Consider the following 16,019-nt stretch of genomic DNA (forward strand, 5'->3'; position numbering starts at 1 on the left):
CCCATAAGTTCATCTCAAGGGTAAAATAGTCTTTTTACATGAATATGTTTGATGTTGTAATAATTAAAAGTGAAATAAAAGTTAAAGTGTAATTTTTGGGTGACACACGACCATGCATGGAAAGGCCACGCCCATGTGTCATTGTCATGCCACCCGGATAAGATGATTTCCATGTAAAATTTGAATTATGTGATACACGACCATGTATGGTGAGGTATAGGTCCTTGTAAGGTGTTACACGAATTTAGTTTTAAAGGACATGTTGGTTGTGTTTTAAGGATTATCTATCCTATCCAAAACACATAAAACATTAGAGGGAAAGAGAGTCATTTGAGTTGGATCTCTAGGCTTCTTTATGACACCTCTAGAGTGATTATCCAATAAGGAAGACGGTAGAAATCCTAAAGAGAAGAAGGCTTACTTACTAACTTAGAGTTTGTTACAAAAAAGAGGTAAGTAGGAACCCTACCCTTATCTCTCAATATTGTTTTTGCATTAATGGTATATTGAAAGGCTTTATTCCTTGCTAATATATGTGTGTATGATTATATATATGGAGTAATTGAATATTTAATATAACCATAATATTGGTGATTTGTGTGATGTGGCACTATATTCATATGATAAGGCTATTATATATGTATTATTGAATTATGGGTATATTATTAGCCAAGACCATCCAACTATGATTGTTACTAACAGGTTAATTACCAAAAGTTTTATAGTATGAACTTTGTGCCTTGATGATATGTGAACAACGCTTGTATTAGTTTAATGTTCTTTATGTTATAATAGAGGGTAAACTCAAAGTATTATGAATTCATGATTTTACTCATAGACTATGCGATTATTATATGAAATAACATGGTGTGGAGTTAAAACCGTTTTATGTTTCCTTGATCTGATTCTGGGTTATGGAACCAATTAAGATAGGTAGAAATCTATTCAGAATGCGATTTAAATTTCCTTGATCTGATTCTAGGTTCAACCAATGACTGTGTGGTATGGGACACAATCCTGTATGCTCGAATTCTAGAATTTAAGTTAAGTTTTTTGACTTTCCAATGATCATTAGATGTCGATGGTCATTGATTGATCACCAAAGCCACAAGGGTCATTCGTGTGTGATTTTTTACATGATTGTGTGTAGGGTGAAACTAAAAACCCCTAAAAGTAAAATAGTCATGATGAGTTTAAAAACGAAAACTATGCTAAGTATCAAGAAGGCAAACGCTTGTGTTTATGAGCAACACCTCTATGTATAATCGATTTTGGTTACAGAGAGAGAAGTCGTGCATAAATTAGGTTATGTATGACAAAAAGGGGATACACATTTGTGTATCTTAGAGAATACGCCCATATGTGAAGAGCAAATTAAATAAAGAGACAAGGGAATTAGGTTAAGGATTAGGGGGTCATCTAAAAAGACAATATAGTAATTCCAGGTACACAGTAAATCTAATGTGTCAAGAGATGAAATATTAAATAGGCATGAGATAGGATATACATGAAAACCGTGACGAGTTCGAGATGAATTAAGTTTCTAGATGCATGTATGCTAAATGTTTTGGGATCATTATGAAATGGCACTGTGAGTATATTTTCCCTACACTACCCATCATAGGATGTTGTACCTATAATAGGGTACTTGCTCTTAATAGAACCTAGTTGTGATTATGTTCTTGTGTAGTGGAATAGAAAGGAAGCTCACATGGCCAAGGTGTCAAATCTTTGTATTCAATTCAGTCTAATTAGCGTAGTATATCATTACAGACATAGTTTTCAGATGATGATGTTATCACCAATAAATGATGTGACCACGTTGGTTAAAAATTTGAGGAGTGGTTCCATAATGATCAAGTGGGACACAGTTAACCCTAGAATTTATATAGTCACACCAGTTAGGAATCTAATGAGTCATTATATAATGACCAATTAGGTCATAGTTCGATCTGAGATTCGTAGCACATAGTCTAGATGTTTTCAAGTTTAGTATGAGCACAAAGATGAGATATAAGACCTATCTTCATCCTAATGAGAGTTTAATGTCTAACTTGGATGACAAAATTTTTTACAATTTACAGTTTAACAGATGATGTTTTTCAAAAAGGGTATTTTTGTAATTTTTTTATAGTTTAACAAATGATGTTTTGTTTAACAAATTTATGAGAATTTATTTATGATTTAAAATTGTGAGCATAGTCAAATAGCCTAATAAGTGAGATTTCCTTCTAAAGGGCAATATTTCTAGAAGGGGTGCTTCATGTTGCTATTGGAGCACGATTTTGATGCTTAAAGGATGTTATAAGGATGTATGTAATTGAGTAAGAATGTAAGTTCCTCATGTCATACTCACTGTTAATCACTGTAAGTAAAATTTTAAAATACCTATTAAGTTTATTGAAGACTCATAGTTATAGGTTTTTCAAGAAAAATAAGGCGGATAAGAGCTAATGCCAAAATTATTAGCAAAAAACCCACAAGCGACCTATAGTGAGGCAAAAGTTCCCTAAGTTTCTTATGCAAATTTGAGTGTCAAAGATATCAAAAATTTGATTTGAGAGGTCCTGAATGAGTAAAGAGATGTTCTAACCTAGGTTAGTGAATCAGTTTAGGTATAAACACCACAAACACCAGGCTCAGTGAAAGAGACATTTGCATAATTTCCAGAGACAACTAAGACTCAGTTGTATCCTATCTTTAATTTGCCCAACATGCACTAGTCCTAGAAATTTGATGGTACTAAGGATCTAATCATAACTGATGAGTGGTTAGAGTCAATTGAAATTGTTATGCCTTTACATGAGGTGACAAACTAGGAAAGAATTATATACAACACTTATTTCTTCAAGTCTAGTGCCAAAGTATAGTAGAACCTAGTTCGAGAGACAACCAAGATTTCAAAGATAACCTAGTCAGAGTTCAAAAAAAGGTTTGAGGCTAAGTATAAAGTACATATATAGCTTGTATTAGGTTCTAGAAGTTTATTGCTTTGACTTAAGGGACAGGCATATTAAAAAGAAAACATCAACAAATTCAACAATTTGGTAAGGTATGTCTCTAAGATTACCAACACAAAGATTGGACGAATAGAAAATTTTATGTATGGGCTTGATCCAGCCAAAACCTTCTGAATTATCTATTTATAGCAATCATCCTCAAACACGGCTATATTGACCTCTTCCTATGAATCGTTAACTATGACAAAAAAACCTTTCTATTGAAAGCATCTACAACTAAATTAGTTTTGCCTGAGTGATACTCTAAATTATGAGTGGGGTTTTTGGTCTTAAAATCCTTTAACTATCTCAAGGCATATGCTATTACCTTGCCTCGCTATATTAATACAACTACCAAACCATTGTGAGATACGTTAGTGTACAGATTATATTTGACCTCATCCTCTGGTATGGCCAACATTGAAATAAAAGTCAATTTCTTCTTGAACTCTTAGAAACTATCCTTATATACATATAACCATTGGAACTGAGTTTCCTTTCTAGTGAAAGCTATGAAAGGTCTCGCTACCTTAGCAAACCCTTTAACAAACCTTCTGTAGTGCCCTGTTAAAACCTATAAAACTGTGAACCTTTTTAATAGTCTTCAACCTCTACTAGTCTAAAACTACCTTAATCTTGCTCAAGTCAACTGATATACCTTCTACTAAGACTATATGTCCTAGGAAAGTCAAAACTTACATTTAGAAAACTTTGCATATAGTTGTTTTTCCCTCAACCTTTGCAAAGTAAACCTTAGGTGTTACTTATGCTCTTCATGGCTCTTAAAGTACACCAAAATGTCATCAATAAACACCATAATGAACTTATCTAAGCAATCATAGAAGGCTTGGTTTATTAAATCCATGAATACTATAAAGGCATTTTTCAATCCAAACGACATTACTACAAACTCAAAATATCGTATGTCATTTGAAAAGTTGTTTTAGGTATGCTTGCTAAGCCACCTTCACTTGATGGTAACTTGACCTTAGGTCTATCTTAGAGAACACCATTAATCCTCTCAACTGATCAAAGAGATCGTCCTTTTTGGGTAATAGGTACTTGTTCTTAACTGTTACCTTATTCAACTCTTGATAGTCTATACATATTCTCATGGACCCATATTTCTTTTTCACAAACAAGATAGAAGCTTCCCAGGGAGAGTGACTTAAACTAATAAAACCATTTTCAAGTTACTCGTAGAGCTACTTTTTTAACTCTTGCAACTCAGTTAGGGTTATTTTGTAGGGTGCCTTTGAGATAAATGTTGTGTCTAGTGCTAATTTAATATTGAATTCTATCTCTCACGTATGAGCTAACCTTAGTAACTCTTTAAGGAACATATCTGGAAACTCTTAAATGACCAGTTTCTCTTCTATACTTAGGTTGACTCCACCTTACTCACCACATAAGCTAATGAACCTATGCACTTTTTACTTAACATTTTTCTCACCTTTATGGCATTAATCAACAAACTCCAAGTGTGCCCCTTAGTGAACTCAAACTTGTCTCCATTTTCAAGGCTAAACCAAACTTTCTTATACCAACAGTCAATCTTAGCTTAATTACTCCCTAAGGAATCCATTCCCAAAATCATATCGAAGTCTGACATCTTAAACACTATCAGATCCATTAAAAGTTCTTTGCCTTTAATCTTTATAAATTGCCCCATTATCATCTCACCACTTATTACTAATCCACCATCTAGTAACTTTATCCTAACTCTCTCGATTACCCTAACTGGTTGTACTCCTAACTTATCAATTAGGCTCTTAGCTAGAAAGTGATAAATAGTACCATCATCAATTAAAATTTATAAAAGAAATCTGACTATTAATTGAGGTTGGGTTGGTCTTGATAGGCTTTAGGTGATGGAATACACTCTAACAATGGTTCCTCCTATTGGGTACTCGATTTGGACTAGAACCTTAGGATAAGATCTAGTCATATGCCCTGGTTGATGGCATATGTAATAGATTGCTTGCCTAGTTAGACATTCTCGTCTATAATGTCTATCATATATCTGATAAACTAGAATATCTGGTGTTTTTTGTTTTTTGTTACTTTTCCAATCCTTTCTATTTCCCTTAGGTTAGAATAACCTCTTTCCCTTTCTAGGGCATTATAGTTACCTAACTATGGCACTGTAGCTGAGATTGATATTAAGGTTGACTAAGCTTAGGTCTGGCTATACATCCTCTTTACAAATACTTTTGCTCTTAAGGCTTTACTCAAGGTCTCAATGTAAGTTTGGGTAAACTGTAGACCTGTCATCACATCTAGGTTATAGCTAGGTCAAACCCATACACAATCTTTTACATTCACCTAATCTTTGTATTGGCTATCTTAGGGGTATATCTTACCAGGTGATTGAACTTATTATATCACTCTTTTATGGAGTTTGTGTCCTGAGTCAACATAAGGAATTCTTGAGCTCTAATACATGTCATATATGCTCCTCTATACTTAGCCTCAAACCTTTTGTTAAACTCTATCAAAGACATCTCTAAAATCTTTGTTATCTTTCAGACTAGGTTCCACGACGTCCTAACACTGGGTTGAAGAAGTAGGTGGCATATCTAACTCTCTGATGATTTGTCATGTTAAACAAGACCATCACATTCTTTATCAACTCTAACCATACATTAATTACAATCAAGTTCTTAGCACTATCAAATTTCTAAAGCTAGTGCAAACTAGATAGGTTAAAAATATGATAAAAGTAAGTCATGGCTACTGCTATTATCGGTGCTACCGTTGGTGCAGAAGTTATCTTAATTGAACTCTAAGCCTCTATTAGTAGTACCTGAGCTGACTCACTAACGTAAGCTAGAGCATCTCCCTGCTTCATAAACATCTCTTTATATATGTTTTTGACATCCTGAGCACTTAAACATGCTTGAGGAACTTAAGTACTACCTCATCACTCTGATTGCTTTATGGGTTTTCAGTCTAGTTGTTTTTGGTGCTAGCACTAGTTTGCCTCATTTTAAAAAAAAAAAACCCACGCTTATGAGTTTTTATATAAACTTACCAATAAGAATAAAATTTTACTTACAATGATCAATTATGAGTGCAGTCACCATACTGTGAGGGACTTATATTCCTACTTTATTTGACTACACATATACCTTAGGGCATCTTTTAGGAATCAAAATCATGCTTTGATACTAACTTGTAACACCTCCTCTAAAAGTACTACCTTTCGGAGGAAGATGTTACTAAATTGACTATTTGAGTATTGCTTTTATTAAAACATATAATTAAACTTGTAAAAGAATTGAACAAAACTTCATTTATTAAATTTTACAAAATTACCAAAGTGCCCTTGTCAAAGACCAAAGCTGGAATCCTATAAAAGATACCATAACTCAAAACATAACTAAAAGATAAAAAAGTGTATTCAAGTACATAAATAAACTCATAATAAAATAAAGACTCATAAAGGTTAAAATGACAGAAATGCCCACTTTATGACTATTACTTACCTTGTAATCGTCACAGTTACCTATACTTAGACACAAGAAAGTAGGGAAATGAGTGATAAAACACTCAGTAAGTAGGAGACCTCATTGTTAAGTTTTACTGAATTCCCCAAATTGCCTTTGATATTGACCCTTACTAACTCTATCATTGAAGTTGGCATTAAACTTCATAAGAATGATGGTGGGTTATGCTCATACTGTACTCTAAGTAATGTCTAGACTACATATCTTAACTCTTAGGTTAAATTATGTCCTATTCGGCACTAAGGAACCACTCCTTGGGTTTTTATCTAACATGATCATAACTTAACTAGTGAAAGCATTTATATTTGAAAGCTAAACTGGTCTGTATACTATGACAATCGAAACAGGTCAATGACATGGATTTAGCACCTTGGTTGTATAAGTTATCTCTCTGTTTCACTACACCAAAACTATATCTCAATTGGCTCTACTACAAGAAAGTACCCTATTGCAAGTATAGTGTCTTACTGTATGCATTATTATAGGCAGTGTAAAGAATGTGTACTCATGGTGCTCCCTTGTAATGACCTTATGATTTCTAGCATGCATGCAATTCAAGTCTGAGCTAACTTTGGCTTGTACTTGTTGCCATTTAAATATAAATCTTTTGCCCTAATAAAACTTATTTCTTAAAAACATAGGGTACTACTGCATACCCGAGATCTTTGTGCTGGCTATTGGGACAACCCATAAGTTCTTAGCCTAATCTTCTTACTCTTTTCTTTATTCTGCTTTACACACACAAAGGTGTGTCTCTTTATTTCTTGCACACGACTATCTCCTCGTGACAATTTTCTTAAATACATGAAGGTATGCCTTTGTCTATACAAGTTTGTGCCTCTTTATAAGATTATTGCACTTTTCTTTTTCTATTCTCATCTTGATCGCACTACTTCTCATGGGTATTCTAGTCATTTTAATCCACACATGGTCATGTTAAAACTATACACGGGAAGTCCATGTGTCTTAGTTAACCACCCATTGATCAATGATGTCCAACAATCATTGGAATGCTAGAAAACTCAAACTAAATTTTAGAACCCATGCATATGATCGTATGTCTCATACTATATGAATGTGTGGCATCTTTAGAAGGTAAGTGAAAGACCTACTTTCACACCTTTCTGAAACCAAACACAATTTCACCCATACTTACATACAATTGAACTAAACAACATCACATCACTAACCTCAGAACCATCGGTATCTCTTTAACAATTAATCTAATATATGAGAAAGGTTTTAATGACATAAGTTCTCTATTCTAGCACATAGATTAGAAATCATCACATCCAATCATCCAAACGCAACAACATCATTAAGTAGACTAACAATTCATAATCCATACCCCACTCATTTTTATAGGGTTATCGGACAACCATTACAACCCATCAAAAATAACAAATTAGTTGAGACATAATCAAGAAAATGAACTTATCACTTATATGACATTGATTCATCAAAGTACTATAAAACTTTGTATTCAATCATAAACTCACCACCCGCAGGTATGCCCAAGCTTATTTTTGTCTTTTGGCTATGTGTGTAATATTACTTAAATAATTGCATAAGAATGGAATTCATGACATAAGACCATATGGGTAGGCCACACACTCGTGTGTGTTGTGAAATATGGTGAAAATAATCTTTTCTCATTTGTTGTTTTATATTTGGTTAAGTTTAGGAGATGTACACGTCCACGCATGGGGTATGCATACTTGTGCATCATCAACATATTTAAATTTTGGGATAAGGATATGTTTCATAGGGATCTCAGAACTTGGCTTTAATTATGCAATGACATACAAGCTCATGTGTCCTTAATACATACCTATATATCGTTGTCTAGAATGAAACTAAAATGAGCAAATTCACATTTGGCTAAAGCTTTTACCCTATTTTCACAAAAAAAATTCAGAGCAACAGGGAAAGGATTTGGGTGCTTTAGAGGCTAAAAATATAGAAAAGGTTAAGAGGGATTAATCAACGCTATAGGAAGATCATTTGCGACACTAAATATAGATAAGTAGACTTTCATTGTCAAGGTAGGTGCCCTAAAGCTAATCGAACTTGGCATTTGTGATGTAATTTTATATTAATTAATAATAAAAGGATTAATTGCTATTTAATTCTTATGTTGACTATTTATATGATTGTACGAATAACATAACCTTATAATGATAGAATTGTGACAAGGGGATGAAACAACTGATTGTGAGAACTTTATTTAAACATTAAACGGTCATTGTAGAAACATCTATAATCCTAACATTGTAATGAATAAAGGCAAGTGTAATGATGATCGGATTATTATAGTGTTAAGTGACCCCAACAAAAGTGACAACAGTTCTCACATGTAAAACTTTTGTAAACAACTTGGTGTAACACATAGGTGCATGTTATAGATGTGTTCATTAGATTGACCCACTAGAGGATATACATATAGGTGGTTACTTCAGTGTCTATGAAATAAATCCTCTAAATACCGTAGGTGCATGTGATCCTCTGACTTGAGGTGACCAAACCATCTCATGTGAGGATCGTTATGATTTGACATTATCTAATGTGTTGTCGTAACTAAGGTAACTATAAAATAGTAATCAGCCATATTGTGAGATACATGGAGGTTATTGTTGATCAATAAAGGATTTGTCACCCTAAAATACAGAAGAAGATATCTCACAAGAGAATACTGAAATATATCTATGACTATTTGAATTTGTGGCCATAGTAGGATGAGTTGTACCCTAATCCGTTTTAGTCATTGATGTATATTAGTTCATACTAAGGAATCATTGAAATATACACATTTTCATGTCTTAGTCTCGAGAGATATTGGTTGATAAAAGGATTAAATTGCATGCAACTATGATATTGTAAAAGCTTAAGAGATATCTTCTGATATTTTCTCATCCGAGTGGCCATGATGCTTTGTTAAAGGCCAATTTTTATTTGTGTTTGGATTCTCCGAGAATTTGGATATTATCGACTTAATAGAGAGCTTATGGGTCACACGTATAAAAGAGTTGAATCAAACTTAAAGGAGTGGATTTTGTATTGATAATCCTAGAGTATATAGTCAAGAGAAAAACATTGATTAATATGTTTAAAACACCCTATAAGTGTTTTTACATGTTTATGATTAATATGTTTAAAAGGGGTATTTGGTTAGGGTTTTATAGATTGTTTGACTTTTAAAATTTTTAAATTTCATTGCGTTATCAGTTTTTGGTACCCTAAAAACCCTAAGTGGTATTAGAGCCATTGTTTAGCATATTTTCATGAAAATTATACCTGTTGTTAGTTTTGATTAATTTTATATGTTAATTACATGTAATTGGATTAATTAAAACTGGCTAAAATTTGTAAAGATGATTTATAATTGTGTTGTTACACGGTTTGTTAAATATCTTGTGCAACGCAAACTGTGTTAGAGAATTGAATGATGATTCCTGACTTTTGTTTGAGTTTTTTTTATATATGCAGGCTTGATTTTGGTCGAATGCAACAAGTTTTGTGTTGTTACATGAAATTGTCTTTGAGTTATGATGTTTGCATGATTCAAAGGTTACCACTAGAATGAGTACGGCTTACGTGCCGTATTCCTTCACCCTGTTAATTGCCCTATCGAAAATTGGGAGGTTTTTTGGATTTTTTATCATTGGTAAATCCACAAAGCTGTGACTAAAGCATTAAATCATAAAGCACGACTAGACCAATTTTTGGTCCAGCTGTGACTATTTCATGGTGCCTTGGCATCATGTGTCTTACATGACTGGACCAATTTTTGATCTAGCCATGACTCTTTGATGGTGTTTGCACCATGTGTTTTGCACAACTAGCCCAATTTTAGTCCAGTCATGATTTATCCTTGGTGCTAGCCACCTTGGTTCTTTTTAATCGTGTCTAAATCGTGACTCTAGCTATGCAATATTATGGAATTTTGGTGAATTTCATATGCATGGTTGGACATCATACCTATACACTCGATAAAGTTGAAAATTTAGGTTTAGTCATGTTTTATCGAATTTGGGCTAAATTAAGATTTTCTTGAGCTTTGGGGTTGGATTATAATTTTTTCAAACTCCAGAGATCAAAAGTAGTTTAACACTTAGGATAACAATAATTAAAATTTTATTTTTAATTGGTATGTATATGTATCAAAAGTAGTTTAGAGAGGTCTTTCTTCGTTTTATGTTTGTTGAATCAAGCTATATGTATTGTCCCACAAAGGAAGAGTGAGAGAGGTTGGAGGTTGTTTGTGACTTTTTACAAATATTTGATGAGATAACAAAATTAATTTATGGGTCGTAATATACAACTGCAAATAGGTATTTTCAAGAAGTGTTTAAGATAAAAGAGATCCTTAAAGAGCGAGAATTCGATGAAGATTATGCTATAACAACAATAGTACGAGCAATGTCAGAAAATTTTAAAAAATATTGGGGTGAGGTGAATTTTCTTATAGTGATTGCTAACATCATGGATCCCAGGTACTTAAGTTATCAAATATTAGCCTCTCGAATAACTGTATGGAAAGGGCAGTTGTGTTTGGTAAGGTTATTGTGGAAAATTGTTCTTTTGGGTGAATAGTCTCTACTTAATGTAAATTTTGGAAATCCATATTGTAATGCACATAAACTCTTCCATTTTTTTTGTAATGAAATTACAATATTTAGGTGTATTGAAGTTTTATTTCTACTTATTGTAAATCACAGAAAATGGTTTATCTGAATTTTAGATGTATTGAAGTTTTATTTCTGTTTATGTAATTGGGAATTTAATTGTTCATATATTTCTATCAGGATTCATCAGCTTGGATTATGGGTTACCAGGGAACTCTCCAAACTATACTAAAGCAACAACAGGCATAATTTATACTTCGAATGTTGACTATACAAACATTGGCTCTTCATACTCTGTGCCAGATGAATATATAATTAATAAGTGATGATAGATGTGGCATGTCAGAAGTTTTCTTGAAGGGAAACGAAATTGCTAACATTACAATATTTATGTGTTAAAAGGAGCACATTGCTAATATTATGATATGTTTTTTTATGACATGATAACATCCTTGGTCTTATCTAGTTCCACTTTTGACAGCTTTTCAAGGCAAAGGCTTATAGCTGCAGTAACATTTATTTGAAAATTTAAGGGCAACAAAATCTTAAAAAATTTAAAATGCCAAAAAAAAAATTGTGAGATTGGTTTTCCAAAACAATCCTTTTTCGAAGCCAAAGTTTTCAAAACTTTGGCTTCCTCTAGTTTCTTGACCTTTGAGGATATGAAATAATATTAAATGTTGGATGGCAAAAGTAGAATCTGAAAATGATTTTGTGACGGTAGAGAGTACAAAGCCTAAAAGGAAACATCGTTTATCTGCAGTTTGTAAAATTTGCCCTTATATTTTTCCTTTTTATACAAACTTTAAAAAACGGCCTAAAGTATGCTTACGAGTTAATGCTAATGGAAAAATAACCTCTATTATAAACAAGTAAAATATTGTGTTCAATTAGGATTGTTATATACTATCTTTTTCAGGGACAAGCTCGCGAGCTCGACTTATTATTAGGCTCAATAAGCCTAGGTGAGCCAAGCTCGCGAGCAGCTCGGCTCCAATGCAAGCTCAAATCGAGTAGCAATTTTCCAAGCTCATCTTCTATTAACAAAGCTGAGTTCGAACTCAGTTGAGTTCAAGCTCGACTCGGCTTGAATCTAACACTACCTATAGTATTCAGAAGATTTATTCTATAAACATTGGAGCAATCATCCATATGAATATCCTCTAGTCATATCAATCCAATTAGCACGTCTGTATTGTATACTTATGTGTTGCACCAAGCTGTTTATAATAGTTTTGACACATAAGAACTGTTGCCACTTTTTGTGAGGTCACTTAACATTATGGTAATCTTATCATCATTGTAATGTTGAGATTACAAAAATTTCTAAAATGGCCACTTAAAGTGTACATATGGTTCCCATGATCAGTCATCTAATCCTCTTGTCATAGTTCTACTATTTTAAGAATATATTATTCATATGATCATATAAATTGACAACATATGAATTGAATAATAATAATAAATAATTTATTAATTATTAATATAAAATTACATTCACAAATGCCAAATTCGATTGGCTTTAAGGTACCAACCCTAACAATTTGCTTGTTTGTCAAAGTGAAAGTGAAGTATGTCAGAGGAATTAGTAGGGAATACATTTGTCGATGTAAAGAAAACTATAGTATCCACCCTACTGATGCCGAGAGTCACACTTGAGGTCGCATGATTTGTTAGGTTAAAACCTAGCTCGAGATAATAGGCTTTTGGTGATTAATTTGAAGTTTACCTATTCAATTAATTCAAACTTATTCACTAAAGTGAAGGGGAGAATTAATACGATAAAATCTCAGTCCACTAGAAAGTTCATCGAAAACTTTTCAGGTACAATATCGAGGGCTATTAACTTGAGAAAAATAGTGAGAGTATTTAATTAATTAAATTCATAATTAAAATGAATATTAATATTAAATAATATTGCTAATTCTTTTATCTATAAATTGTAGATCACAAAATCACCATGTCAAACTTAATGTATCGATCAATACTTGAAAGGAAAAATAGAATTACTAGAAATAATTTCACTAATTAATACAAAAATCTTAGAATTATTCTACATCAGGAGAAAATGGTGTATATCGTTAAAGGGTCGTTTCCCTTTGAATTTGGTCCTGATGCCACCTAAGAGCAAAATGATACTCTTAATAAGTATCTTAATAACTTCATAGAAGTGTAGCACCTTATGCTAACTTTGATGTCACCAAAGCTTCAAAAACAATATGAGGGAATGGATGCGCAATCCATACTTGCACATCTTCAAGAGTTATATGACACTCATCCAAGGGATAAACAATACAAGGTGTCAAATGCACTGTTTGATTGCAAATTCTTCAAGGGAGGACAAGTTGGCCCTCATGTGGTCAAGATGATTGGCTATATTACGCAATTGACAAGCTTGGGCCTCATCATAGATAATGAGCTTGCCATTGACTTGGTATTAGAATCTATTTCTAAATCGTGGGATAATTTCATCATGAATTTTAACTTGAATGGAAAGGAGAAAACCCTTGAGGAATTGCTACATATGTTTAAGAGTATTGAACAAGAGGTACAAAAGGTAGCTTCGACTAATGTGCTTGTGGTTGAAGCCCAAACACCAAAAGTCAAGGCCAAAGGTAAAGGCAATACCAAGGCTAAGCCTAAGCCCAAAATGAATAAGCAATCTAATACTATTACTTAGCCAACTGGTATAGTAGGGAAATAAAAGGTTGTCTACTTCTATTGTGGCAAAACAGGTCACCAAATGAGACATTGTAAAACCTTTCCAAAAAACAAAAAAAAGAAGACAATTGAAGCCTCCACTTCAAGTATGTTTGTCATTAAGATAAACTATTCTCCTTGTTCATTTTAGATTTTAGACATAAGATATGGGTCTCATATTTGTTCTAATATGCAAGGATTATAGTAGAGTAGACTGCTTATTGATGAAAAGGTTGACCTATGTGTTGGAAATGGAGCACACATTGTTGTATTAGCTGTAAGAATTTATTATCTTAGATGACGTACTAGTCATCCGTAATGATAAACCTATAACCTATGATAAGGCTATTTTGAGTTTAGATTTTGACAAATAGTTAGATATTATAAAATCTGAAATAGACTTCATATACTAAAACCAAGTATGGACTCTGGTAGATCCATCTAAATGAGTACAACTCATAGGGTGGAAATGGGTTTTTAAAAGAAAAATTAACATGGAAGGTAATGTGCATACCTATAAAGCATGATTGGTTACTAATAGTTTCATTCAGAAGTATGAAATTGACTTTGATGAAACCTTTTCGCTAATCACTATACTTATGTCTATTAGAACTATACTTGTCATAGTTCCATACTATAACTATGAAATCTTTCAGATAGATGTCAAGACTGGTTTTCTAAATGTTAACCTTGCAAAGGATCTTTATATAGTATAATCAGATGGTTTCATTCTCACTGGACAAGTAGATAAAGTATGCAAGCTGTAAAAGTCCATTTATGAGCTTAAACAGACTTCGATGAGTTGGAATATTCGTTTTGATGAACTTGTTTAAGAGTTCGATTAATCAAAAATAAACATGAACCGTGTGTGTATAAAAAGGCAATGAGAGTATGACTGCATTTACGGTATTGTATATCGATGACATTTTGATTAATGGGAGTGACATACTGAACTTAAAATCGCTAAAGGCTTGATTTTCCAAGTGTTTTTCCATGAAACACTTAAGAGAAGCAATCTACATTCTTAGGATTAAAATTTACTGAGATAGAGAGTGTAAACTATTAGGCCTAAATCAAAGTATGTATGTAGATAAGGTACTGGCTAGATTTAATATGAAAGAATCCAAGAAAGGATTTTTACCCATGTCTTATAGTTTATATCTTTCAAAAGATGCGTCTTAGTAAATAATCTGGAAAAGATAAGATGAGTAGGATCCCATATGCTTCAGTTTTAGGATTAATCATGTACACCATGCTATGTATGAGGATTAACATTTCATATGTCTTGAGCGTTTATAATAGATATTAATTTAATCCAGGTGAAAAACACTAGATGATAATCAAAAACATCCTAAAGCACCTAAGAAGGATTAAAGATGTATTCTTGTTTTATGAAGGGAAATTTGAACTCACTGTAAGAGGCTATAGTAACATTGGTTTTCAAACTGATTGAGATGATTATAAATCCTAATTAGGGTTTGTGTTTAGTTTAAATGATGGTGTAGTTAGCTAGAAAAGCTCCAAGCAAAGTATAGTGACTGATTCTACAACAAAGTCAAAGTATATTCCTCTCTCAAAATTAGTAAAAAAGTTTATATGGATCAAACAGTTCATAATTGAACTTGGAATGGTTCCGAGTATCGTTGAACCAATTAAGCTTTATCGTGACAATAATAGAGTGATTGCTCAAGCAAAGGAGTCTAGTCTCATCAGAGGTGTAAGCTCATATTCAAACAATATCACTTGATCCGAGAAATTGTACAATGAGGTAATATACAAATAACAAAGATTGATACAAATAACAAGTTAGCTAACTCATTGACAAATCTTTTGTCATAGCAGAAGCATGATAAACATGTAACCAAGCTCGACATTAGATATATGACTTATTGGCTATAAGGCAAGTGGGAGATTGTTAAGGTAAGTGTCTTAGAGCCAATTGAATTTGGTATTTGTAGATGTAATTTTATATTAATCATTAATAAAAAGATTGATTGTTATTTAATTCATGTGTTGACTATTTATATGAGTGTATGAATAACATACCTTTAGAATGGTAGAATTGTGATAAGGAGATTAAATGACGTATCATGATAACCCTATATACGCATTAAGTGGTCATTTTAAAAATGTCTATAATCCTAACATTGCAATGAATAAGGGTAGGTGTAATGATAATAAAATTA

Source organism: Mangifera indica, unplaced genomic scaffold (genome assembly GCF_011075055.1).
Source record: "Mangifera indica cultivar Alphonso unplaced genomic scaffold, CATAS_Mindica_2.1 Un_0007, whole genome shotgun sequence".
Classification (NCBI taxonomy): Eukaryota; Viridiplantae; Streptophyta; class Magnoliopsida; order Sapindales; family Anacardiaceae; genus Mangifera; species Mangifera indica.